The sequence below is a fragment of the Pelodiscus sinensis genome, chromosome 6 (assembly GCF_049634645.1).
Source record: "Pelodiscus sinensis isolate JC-2024 chromosome 6, ASM4963464v1, whole genome shotgun sequence".
NCBI classification, from domain to species: Eukaryota; Metazoa; Chordata; order Testudines; family Trionychidae; genus Pelodiscus; species Pelodiscus sinensis.
In genome coordinates, this window is record NC_134716.1 from 88630061 (window position 1) to 88640619 (window position 10559).

Consider the following 10559-nt stretch of genomic DNA (forward strand, 5'->3'; position numbering starts at 1 on the left):
CAAGTTTTTCTCTCCCTTCTTCTTCCTCCCCAGGAGAAATGACTTGTTTTATAGAGGATTTGTTTGTTGATATGTTTTTGTTTACTCACTTGTTTATCTCAGCTTGTGCGAGCGAGTGGGTGGGCTGTGCATTTATGTGTCAGCATGAAGGAATTAATGGGAAAAAGCCAAATTGGACAAAGGGGTTGCACATTGTGCTCTGACAGTGGTTAATTCCACATTAATTTGTGCCTCTTGTGAGTGTCAGTGCCGTAAGGGCCAGCTTGAGCAACTGCTCTGTCTCCTGCATGCTAAGCAGATGAGTTGCAATGGTTTGGGTCAGAGAGAAATTTTTCAGGGTGCTGGCCTCATTCCAAGATATAATGACTTTCAGTAAGAGAGTCTGTATGTTACAAATGGGTGCATCCCTGTTGTATGGACTATCTCTCTTAGGGGATGGATTTGCTCTCCCACCGCTGAGAGACATAACAGTCCACTAGCAGCCATAGAGCAGCCATTGGAGTTAAGTATTCCCAAATCTATGCTCATGTGCACTGTACATAAGTTGGTTACTTGGATTGTGTGTTGGAATTAAATATAGCAGGCCAGATCCTCAGCTGGTTGAAGTCAATGAAGCCACTATGAGGAGATGGTCCAGCACCTAAGGTAACCAAGCATAAAGCACTTTTCTGCACATGGTGAGGAGGGACACCTTCAGATAAGTGCCTTTCTTCTGTAGGAGAATGCTATAGCTCTCATGCCTTAGTGCCAATTTGTCTATCGACTAAAGAACACAGCTAGATCTAAATCTCAATGCCATTAGAATGGCTGATATAAGTACCACTCCTATGTCAGAGCTCAGGAATTGTTAATATAGTTGTGTTTATCGTAGAAGGCTAATTAGTGGGAATCTCTCTATTTTATCCTTATACTAAGGGAGATCACAGTTCAGTGCAGAACAATATCTGCTCATAAAGGGAAGATCACTGCAGCATTTAATTCAGCACCATCAGTATTCACAAGATTGCTTTGCACTTTTGGAAGGATTCTGGTCTGGATATATCAGTTTAAATGAAAGAACTTCTTCAAATCTTGACACAAAATGTGAACGGAGACTCTTTTGTCTCAAGAAGTGTCTAAGTAGTGTAGTTCAAATCCAAATTCAAATCCAAACTTCCTCAAAGTTAATGGGTTTCAGACACAAGTTTTTGATGGAACCCCAGCTTCAGTTATGAGTTTTATACTGTTCAGCTCAGCTTGTCATCTCATTCAAATGCACATTTTCCCTTTTGACACTTTCTATTCCCTGCTTGAAGCAGAAATGCTAAAAATAAGACAGACAGTTTTCACAAGGCTTCCTCCCCAACTGGCAGACCCAAGAGATTTAAACATACTGGAGATCTAAGGATCTTGTAATTTATGAGTGTACATCTCCAATTAGCTTGACTCAGAATCGCATGAGCACAACTGGTAACTCATCTAACCATTGAGCTTTATGAATGTTTATTCATAGAACATTACAAACCTTTTCAGATGCACATTCACCAGATGTGACAAAAACCCTTAAAAACGAAGATTAATATCTGTTTAGGACATAGTCTGCATCACTATAAAAATGAATGATGTATCCACATGACAGCCTTTTGAGGCAGGGAAGGCAGGCTCGGCATAGAGAGATATGTACTTAACTTCAAGCATGTGAATAAGCTCAAGTGCTTAAAGTTAGTCAGAAGCATGACTGTTCACAGGATAGGATCCTGTCCATGTGAGTTGCTCAAGGTCACACAGCAAGTCCGTGGCAAGGTCTGGAATTGAGCTCAGATGACCCGAGTTTGAAACCATTGTTTTATCCACAAGACTCGTCTTCTGGTCACTGATTCCTCTTTACTGCTGCTGATTTCTGGAGTATCACAAAAGAGACCTGCAGAAACAGCATATGAAAGGAAAAGGCCACATTGCCAAGAGTATGCATGTGAGACAGACAATGTGATTCATAAAGAGAAGTTCAGGGAGGCTACATTTTCACTTTCATTTTTCCTTAATTTTATAGCATCGAACTTCAGCTGAAGAGATTGAAAACAATTTCAACTATAAAATGCCTCTTGCAGCAGGGAACACTTACAGACTTGACAGCCATTTAGATGTCATTTGTAATATTGGTGATAATTACACTTCCAAAGTATTGGAAACACCGCAGGTACTGTGAGTTCTGCGTACCTTTGTGCTCTAGCTCCAGGAAGAAGAACTGTGAGGCTAAAAAACAACATAACAGGAGAAGAAAAATACTCCCTAGCTGAAACAGAGAGAGGTGCAGCCAGGTATAAAACTGCCACTTTAGAGAGGCAGCTGCCTTGCTTTGCCCAATGTAAAGACCAGCCTCCCAGAAAGGCATGCTAGGAGAAAGTTCCTGCTAAAGGGCAATCTTACTTTAGGGGGGATTAGTAGGGGTCAGTAAGGTGCTTCTGCTGAAGAGGCTGCCTCTATTCACCTCCATCAAAGGTAAGTTTAAACAAAAAGGGCTCTATTCTCATTTACATTGTAGACTCTTTACTGTGCCAGTGGAGTGTAAAAGGGCCTTAGTGTGTATGATTATCAGGCCATCAGATTTTAAGGCTTACCCCTGTTTCATCATTTCATGGCCTAACAACTCCACTATCAAATAAGGAGTGATTAATAAATAGCAGGAAGCCCAAACCCAACCCTCCACTACCAAACCTCTCTTCTTGAAATGCCTGGGAAAATGTTCTGCTTCGATATCCTGATTAGGGACACAGTTGCTACATTGTATAGAGTGTACTGAAGTAGCATACATCTCTGAACAGACATCCAGACATCAGACTGGAAGAGAACACTTGGTTCATCAAGTTCAGTTCTCTGCTGTGGTAGGCGACCATGTTCTACAATCCCATTCACACATTTTCCAAGGTTCATCTTACAACTGGTTTGGTTGTTTGTCCCTGTAACTCCTATTGGGTGGGTGTTCCAGAACCTCACTCCTCTGATAGTTAGATACCTTTTCATCTCCTGTATTCATGATCAGTTTATACCCACCTTATCTTGTAGCAACATTGTCCTTTAGCTTAAATAGCTCTTCCTCTCCAGTGTTTAGCCCTCTGGTATATTTATACAAAACAATCATCTCTTCTTTCTGGTCTCAGATCTTCATGTTAAAAAAAAGAACAAGGAGAAACATTGTTTGAGAGATTAGCAGCAGCCTCTTCTTAAAGGTCTACAAAGCTTTGATACTTAATTCCCCAGGGTTCTTTTCTTTTCCCCGTGGGAACTTATTCAGTCATAGCAATGAGTTCAAATCATCCTTTGATAATTCCCCTGCATGGCAGTAACATATCCATGCAGGTTTTGAAAATCTAGATCAAAGTACCCTAGGGAACTTTTAGTATGCAGAAACAAGGTCCACATGGACATAGAGGTTATGTCAACACTACGAGCATCCCTTCTTTGCTTGAATACACATAGTCACACTCCCTCACAGTGAGGCACTGTGTGTACAAACAATGGTGTAGGGGCAAGAGCATGGCCAGTGGCAGTGGCAGGTATACCAAATGCAAAACCACCTGAAACTGATGGATATATACTTGGTATAGCTAAGTCATGATGTCAGTGCCCATGCTACCGTAGCTACAATGTGATTTCTACTTGCAGTACCTCGGTGAGATCTTGTATGTGTATGTGAGCAGGGAATCACACTCCTCTTTTGTATTGTAGCCATTGTGTACAGCCAGCTGGAGCAAGGTAGGTTTACATTCCAGCTTGCTTAGTACTAAGCATTCCTGTAGAAAAGCCCTGAGATGTGCCAAGATACTTAGGTCTTCCTAAAAAGACATTAGGAGAGGTGTACCTGTCATATGTACCTGTGTTTGTGAGATCCAGAAACAGGGGCTAACACTGGGAGATTACTCTCCTGTTATTGCATGCTCCTATCTGCACGATGGGAACACTTCAGGAGCACAGCATTATGTACATACTTTTGCTGCAATAAGCCATGTAAATGAACCTCCTCCATATGAAAAAAAATTACCCCACTTGCTTTGTGACCTTTATCCTTCATTTGATTAAAATTAATCCAGTTGCAAATGGCAACCTGTGGGGACATCATGTTCACTGAGGATACACTTTGGAACTCTGCGTCCATCAATCACAAATACTTGCATTCACCTAGAGCCCCTTTATATCCTATGACAGGTGAGATGTGCATGATGCTTATCACTTAGCCCACATGAGTCAGTACAAATTGCTGATAAACCCTCCTGCAAGTGCTCTTCATTCTATCTATCTGTCAAGACCTCCCTGGATGAAAACACAACTGAATGGAAGCTGCTTCTGGACAATGTCAGAGGAGGTCGCAGCATTTTTAATGTGTTACATTTCTCAGTACAGTGAAAGCATGTCACACTTCACTTTTTTCAGTGGAGACATGTCAGCTCATCTGTGGCATGCAGTCGCCAGACAAGCAGCTTGTTGTATGCCTATCACTTCACTGTGAGGCATGCCTCAAAATGCTGCCACCTGGACTGCAAAATGCTGCAAGATCTAATTGCCAGGATACTAATATCTCATCCCATCCATTTATAACTGGTGACTGCAACAGTTGAAAGTGGGACAAATATATATATTCCCAAACACAGATATTTTGTGAAGATAATGAAGGGTTTAAATTAGATTCTATTTTAAATAGAATATAGTGGCTATTAAAATATAAATACAGTCCTTCTCTCTCAGAACAGAGAGAACTAATATAAATATAGTCTCTCTCAGAATCCTCTGTAAACCATGGGATTAGTTCTAAAACGAGCTCAATACCAACCTGGAGCACCTCCGTTAAGATTCCAACATCTTCCTCCAGTTTCTGGTCCAAACAAGTCTTTTTTGTAGAGGCCAGATTGGCACAGTAGTTTACCAGGGGTACAAGAAGAAGGACCAAGAAACCTAGGAAGCAGTAAGGCACAAGTGCAGTTCCAGTACACCACCATGGCTACTGCCTATTATCCACTAAGGATCAAGACACCCTGAGAAAAAGGGTGAGGACATCCCCCATTCCACACCCTACACCAGGGATGGGGAACCTTTTTTGGGTCAGGAGCCTCTGGCCAATAGAATAATCAGTCGGAGGGCCATACGCAAGTGAGAAGCAAATGAGAAGCCCCTGACTGAGAAAGAGAAAGACACTCCCTACATTCCGCTCTCACACCAGAGCCTAAGGGCGGGTCCAGGCTAATAGATTTTATGTGCTCCAGCCCTGTGGGTGGGTGGGTCACTGGGGGGCTGGAGCATCAGCACAGGCTCCCCAATACTGACCCTCAAGGGTCAGATCCAGGCAAGCTGGGGGCTGCATACGGCCCCAGGGCCTGAGGTTTCCCACCCCTGCCTACACAGTCCCCTGGAAAGCAGGAGGAAGTATATTGCGTGCCTGCAGGACTGCAACCATAGCCATGCTCCCTCTCAGTGCTAAGGAGTTCCCCAGAATATTCTTCCTCCCGGAACCTTTCTTGTGGCTCCTGACCATCCCCAGTACCTGTTCCACTCACTCAGCTGTCAAACCTTCCTCTTCCTCTCCCTCTCTAACAAGCACCCCAGAATGAAACGTGACCAGCTATCAAACCCTCTTCTAGTCACATGCCCCCACCAATTTCCAGGGGTCAATTTACTTTGCTTGAAAGCCACCTTCCTTCTTCAGTCATCCAATCTAATGACAAATGACCAACATTTCCTCTCTAGAAAGCAAAGCTTCCTGATTTTCTTAGCTGCAAAACTACCCTGTCTGGTCATATTCAATATAAGTCTCTTCCCAGTAGATCAACCTTCCTCTACATATGACAATACACCTGCCCATCCATTTTATTCTCAGAGTTAATTAATGCAGCATGTTACAAAAAAGGTGCACCCATTATGCTAACTATCAATGGAGACTTTTGTTCTTATTTTCCATAACTTAAAAACCACCAATGTGTATGATTTCTGACAGTCTTCTTAGTCTGCTTTGTATCTCTGCTTGATTCAGAAAGAACACATTTCAGCACTGAAAATATATACTATTGAGGGCTATATTTTTGGAAAAGCACCTATGCTGCAGATGAATAACAGATAGTTACATGCAAAATGGATAATTTCTCATTCAATTTGCAGTTCCCCAGGGTTTCCTTATGCAGGTGCACATACTAACAAGCTAAGTAGTCTGTTTGCACCATCATGTTTTTCGTGTTCAACATAACCTGGAACATATTACCGATTGTAGTCTAAAATTATCATTGATAAAAGGCAACGTATACTAAACTGGTAGATAGTGGGATATAGTGTAAGCTTTCTCCCAAGTTAAATCACATCCTGGACTTCCTATCTGGTTACACACAGGCCTGCCAATGGGTGAGGGGTGGGGGAAACTAAGGGAACAGTTGCCCCAGGTCCCAGCAATTCAAAAGGGCCTGTCTACCGCTGCAACTGTGGCTGCAGCCCCAGACCCTTTAAATTGCCACCAAAGTGCTGCACTGCACATTTCATGTGGCTCTGAGAGCCGGGAAGGGGGGGGGAGGGAAGGGGAGTGGATGTTGCCCCTGGCCCTGCCTCTTCTGCCTGAGGCCCTGCCCTTTCCGTGAGCATGGAGCCAGCTCCACCCATGCACACCTGCCAAGCGGTCCACACAGGCTGTTGGCTCTCCTGATTACAGACATTGTGTATAACACAAATATCCTAGTTTTGACACCTGACTCTAACAAATGACACCTATTTCTTGCTGAAAGTCTTCTGTTATAGAAAACAACAAGAAGTCCTGCGGCATCTTAGGTGTGTCTAGACTACAAGGTTTTTTCGAAAAAAAGTGTCCTTTTTTCAAAAAAACTGTACGGCTGTGTCTAGACTGGCAAGTTTTTCCCAGAAAATAGCAGGCTGTGCTATTGCCACCCTTATTTTCCAGAAAATTCAGTGGTCTGAGCATCGGCCTGCTAAACCCAGGGTTGTGAGTTCAATCCTTGCAGAGGCTGTTTAGGGATTTGGGGCAAAAATTCATCAGGGATGGTACTTGGTCCTGCAGGGGACTGGACTCGATGACCTATCAAGGTCCCTTCCAGTTCTAGGAGATAGGCAATCTCCATTATAAAGCAGCATGTGCAGCCCAGTGACTGAGTGGCACGTGGCCACAGCAGGCAGATGCAGGGCATGCCTGGGACTGTGCTGCTCACACACATTTCGGCGGGACCAGGGGGAAGGGTGGATGCCGTCTGGAACCAGCCAGGGCCCCAGGGACTCAGCCCAGAGCCCGCACCTCTGCCAATGGTGCAGGACGGAGAATGGCACATTATCCCATGCCTGGCTGTGAAGCACAGACAGCTGCTCTTGGGTAAACCGCAGTGTCACAGCCTTGTGACCATGGTCCCCACCAAGCCCCTCGCCTGCTCCCGGTGCCTTGACTGGCTCCCCGAGGGAAGTCCCCACTGTGGCAACACATGTCCCTGAGCTACCGGGGTTGTGGGAGGGAGAAGTGGGGGAAGCGCTTGGGCTGCCCTTAGGGCCGTCTGAGTTTTGCTGCAAGGATGGGACCACCCCCGTTCCCCCCCCCCCCCCCCCCCGAGCACTCTTCTGTTTCCGTCCAGGAGATATCCCACGTGATAGGGATCTGAGAGCCCAGACCATCTCTGCCAGATGTGCTCCCAGATGTGCCAGTTGTGCTCTGTTTTGAAACAGAGAGTCTAGACTCTCTTTCAAAAAAGCGAGTAGCTTTTTCAAAAAATCTTCTTGTTGTCCAGACACTCTTTTTCGAAAGAGGCTTGCAGTCTAGACATAGCCTTAGAGACTAAGGGTGTGTCTAGACTACCTAGTTTTGTCGACAAAAGTGGACTTTTGTCGACAAAACTATACCAGCGTCTACACTACCGCTGAGTTCTGTCGACATAACGTCGACAGAACTCAGCAGTTTTGTCGACGCTGGTAAACCTCATTTTACGAGGCATAACACCTTCTGTCGACAGAACTCTGTCGACAGAAGGTGTTATTGCCTGTAACATTGCGTCCAGACTACGGAGTTCTGTCAACAAAGCAGCTTGCTTTGTCGACAGAACTTAATGTGTCTGGACGCTCTATGTCGACGGAAGTTTTGTCGACAGTATCTGTCGACAAAACTTCCGTCGACAAAACGCGGTAGTCTAGACGTACCCTTTGGGTACATCTACATAGTGGTGTTATTTTGGGATGCATTCAGAATAATGGGCTTCTTATTCCGGCATCCTGTATACCTCATTGCACAAGGATTATGTGAGATGCCAGAATAGCGATTTATTTCAAAATGAGTGCTGTGTAGACAGTGCCGAATTTCAAAATAAACTATTTTGCAAATTTAGTAGCTTATTTCAAGGTATGCACTGCTGTGTAGAGGTACCCTAACAGATTTATTAGGGCTTAAGCTTTTGTGGCTAAAACCCACTTTTTACACACAAAAGCGTATGCCCTAATAAATCTGATAGTCTCTAAGGTGCTGCAGGATTTCTTGCTGTTTTTACATTAGCTACAGACTAACATGGCTACCCTTCTTAGAGTTCTGTCATAGAAGCACTGTACATTTGAAAAAGAAAAAACTGTATATGTCACAACTATACTCATTACTCTGAGCTGAAAACTAGCACAGCATTTTCAAAGCACTGCACATCATACATACAGATGTTTTTTCTCACTAGCACTGAGTAAGATATCTGCTTTCTGTACTGTATCCTCAGTGTTATTTATTTATTTATGTATGTATTTGCATAATGGTAACACCAGTAAGCCCCAAACAAAACCAGGCCCTCATTGGGTTAGGTGCTGTACAAATACTCAGAAACAGCCCTGGTCCTGAGGTGCCTGCAATCTACATAGCTAAGACAAGTGATGCAAACGTTAAAATATTATCTCTATTTTGTACTTTGGAATCTGTGGCACTAAGGGTACGTCTACACTGTAGAGCTATATTGGGATACCGGAGGTATCCTGAAATAGCTATTCCGCATCTATTGAAGCAGCCCATTATTTCGAAATAGATTTTGAAATAACAGGTAGCTTATTCCAACGTCCCAGTAACATTTTTTGCACAAGGATTAAGGGGCATAGTGAATTATCTCAAAATTTGGTGCTGTGTAGACAGCACCAACTTTTGAAATAAACTATTCTGAAATTACCTCAAAATAAGCTATGGCAGTGTTTCCCAATTTTATTTGGCCACAGAACCCTTTTCAGCTTAAAAGAATTTCAAGGAACCCCTGGGGTTGCCAGAGTAAAATTTGTCAAGAAAAAACAAAAACATAAACAAAATACTCTGTCTCTTTAAGAGGAGGTGGGGAAGTGCCATGTTCTCACAAACCCCTTATTTTCGCTTTGCAGAACCCAGGGTTCTGCACAGCACCAATTGGGAAACACTGAGCTCCACAATTTACGTAGCACAAATTGCATAGCTTATTTCAAGGTAAATGTGCAGCAGTGTAGACACACCCTAAGAGATAAAGTGAAACTAGAAACTGGACCTGTGACTCTGGTGTCCTACTTCATTGCCTTATGCACTAAGCTGTCCTCCCTCTCAGTTTTCACTCTCATATTTACCACAGCTTTCATGGCATTTGTGCTGGGGGCCCCTCTGGCATAAGCTGAGCCCTCAACATTCTCCAGCAATGAACCCTGAAACAAACATTAATCGTTAGTGCTACCTCGCTGATGTTTTCTGTGGCTTGTTGTAGGATTCTGCTGCTTGGTTAGTGACTGCAGACCGCTTCACTGAGTCAGATTGCAACTCATGTTCTTCTTCTGCTTTCATTTCTATTCCTTTAACTGTATGCTGTAAGATTTGCTTCACATTATCAATTTTAAGAAAAGAAAGAAAGCACCCAGAGAGCTCTCAGATGGGAAAACACCTGTGTACAGTAATCATCATTATGAGGCAGACTTTTGCCAAGCCAATTTGAGATGTTGCCACTTTTTCTTCCTCTTAGGAAATGGGAGGGAGGAAATAATAATAGGAAATAAACAGCAGAGTCTCATATACCACTAAGTAGTAATTCTTGGCAACTGCTGACTTTTTAACAGTAACCTCTTTGTTCGGTATTTCTTCCTAACATCTTCCTTTAAATCAGCCAGTTTTTCCAGTATATAATATAGTGCCTACATGTTGAATATTCCTTAAATCAAGATAAGAAAATACATCCTCAGATTTTATTTTGCAGACCCTCTCACACAAACTGCATTCTCAAATGCATTGCAGAGAGAAACCATAATGGCTGAGTTACAGAATGAAAAACAGTTAACAAAGAAAAGGAATAAATTGTATTGGAAAGAGCATACAGAGATAAAATGCAGGCAGATGGAAAGCCAGGGAAGTGGAGAGATGTAGGAAGACTGTTCCAGATGGCGGGAGCCGCAGAGGAGAAGGCTGTCACTTCAACAGTGGTTAGTTTGTGCTACAGGACATAAAGGATGGTACTTAACAAGCAGAGGAAATGTGTGGCAGCGAATAGAGTATGACATAATCCATAAGGAAAGCAAGTCCATGGAGGCTTTAACAAGAAGGGTGCAAATTTTGATTCTATTCTGGAAATCAACGGGGAGCCATG

General features: G+C 43.3%; 1 long non-coding RNA gene across 1 annotated transcript; it reads right to left on the reverse strand.

The window, feature by feature from the left end:
• Positions 1-983: 983 nt before the first annotated feature.
• Positions 984-10181, reverse strand: LOC142829761 (uncharacterized). The gene is made up of 4 exons (XR_012904506.1): positions 9660-10181; positions 4805-4926; positions 3031-3139; positions 984-1900 (listed from the first exon to the last, which is right to left on the reverse strand). It is a non-coding gene; the product is annotated as an uncharacterized LOC142829761 (long non-coding RNA).
• Between the last annotated feature and the right edge of the window lie 378 nt (positions 10182-10559).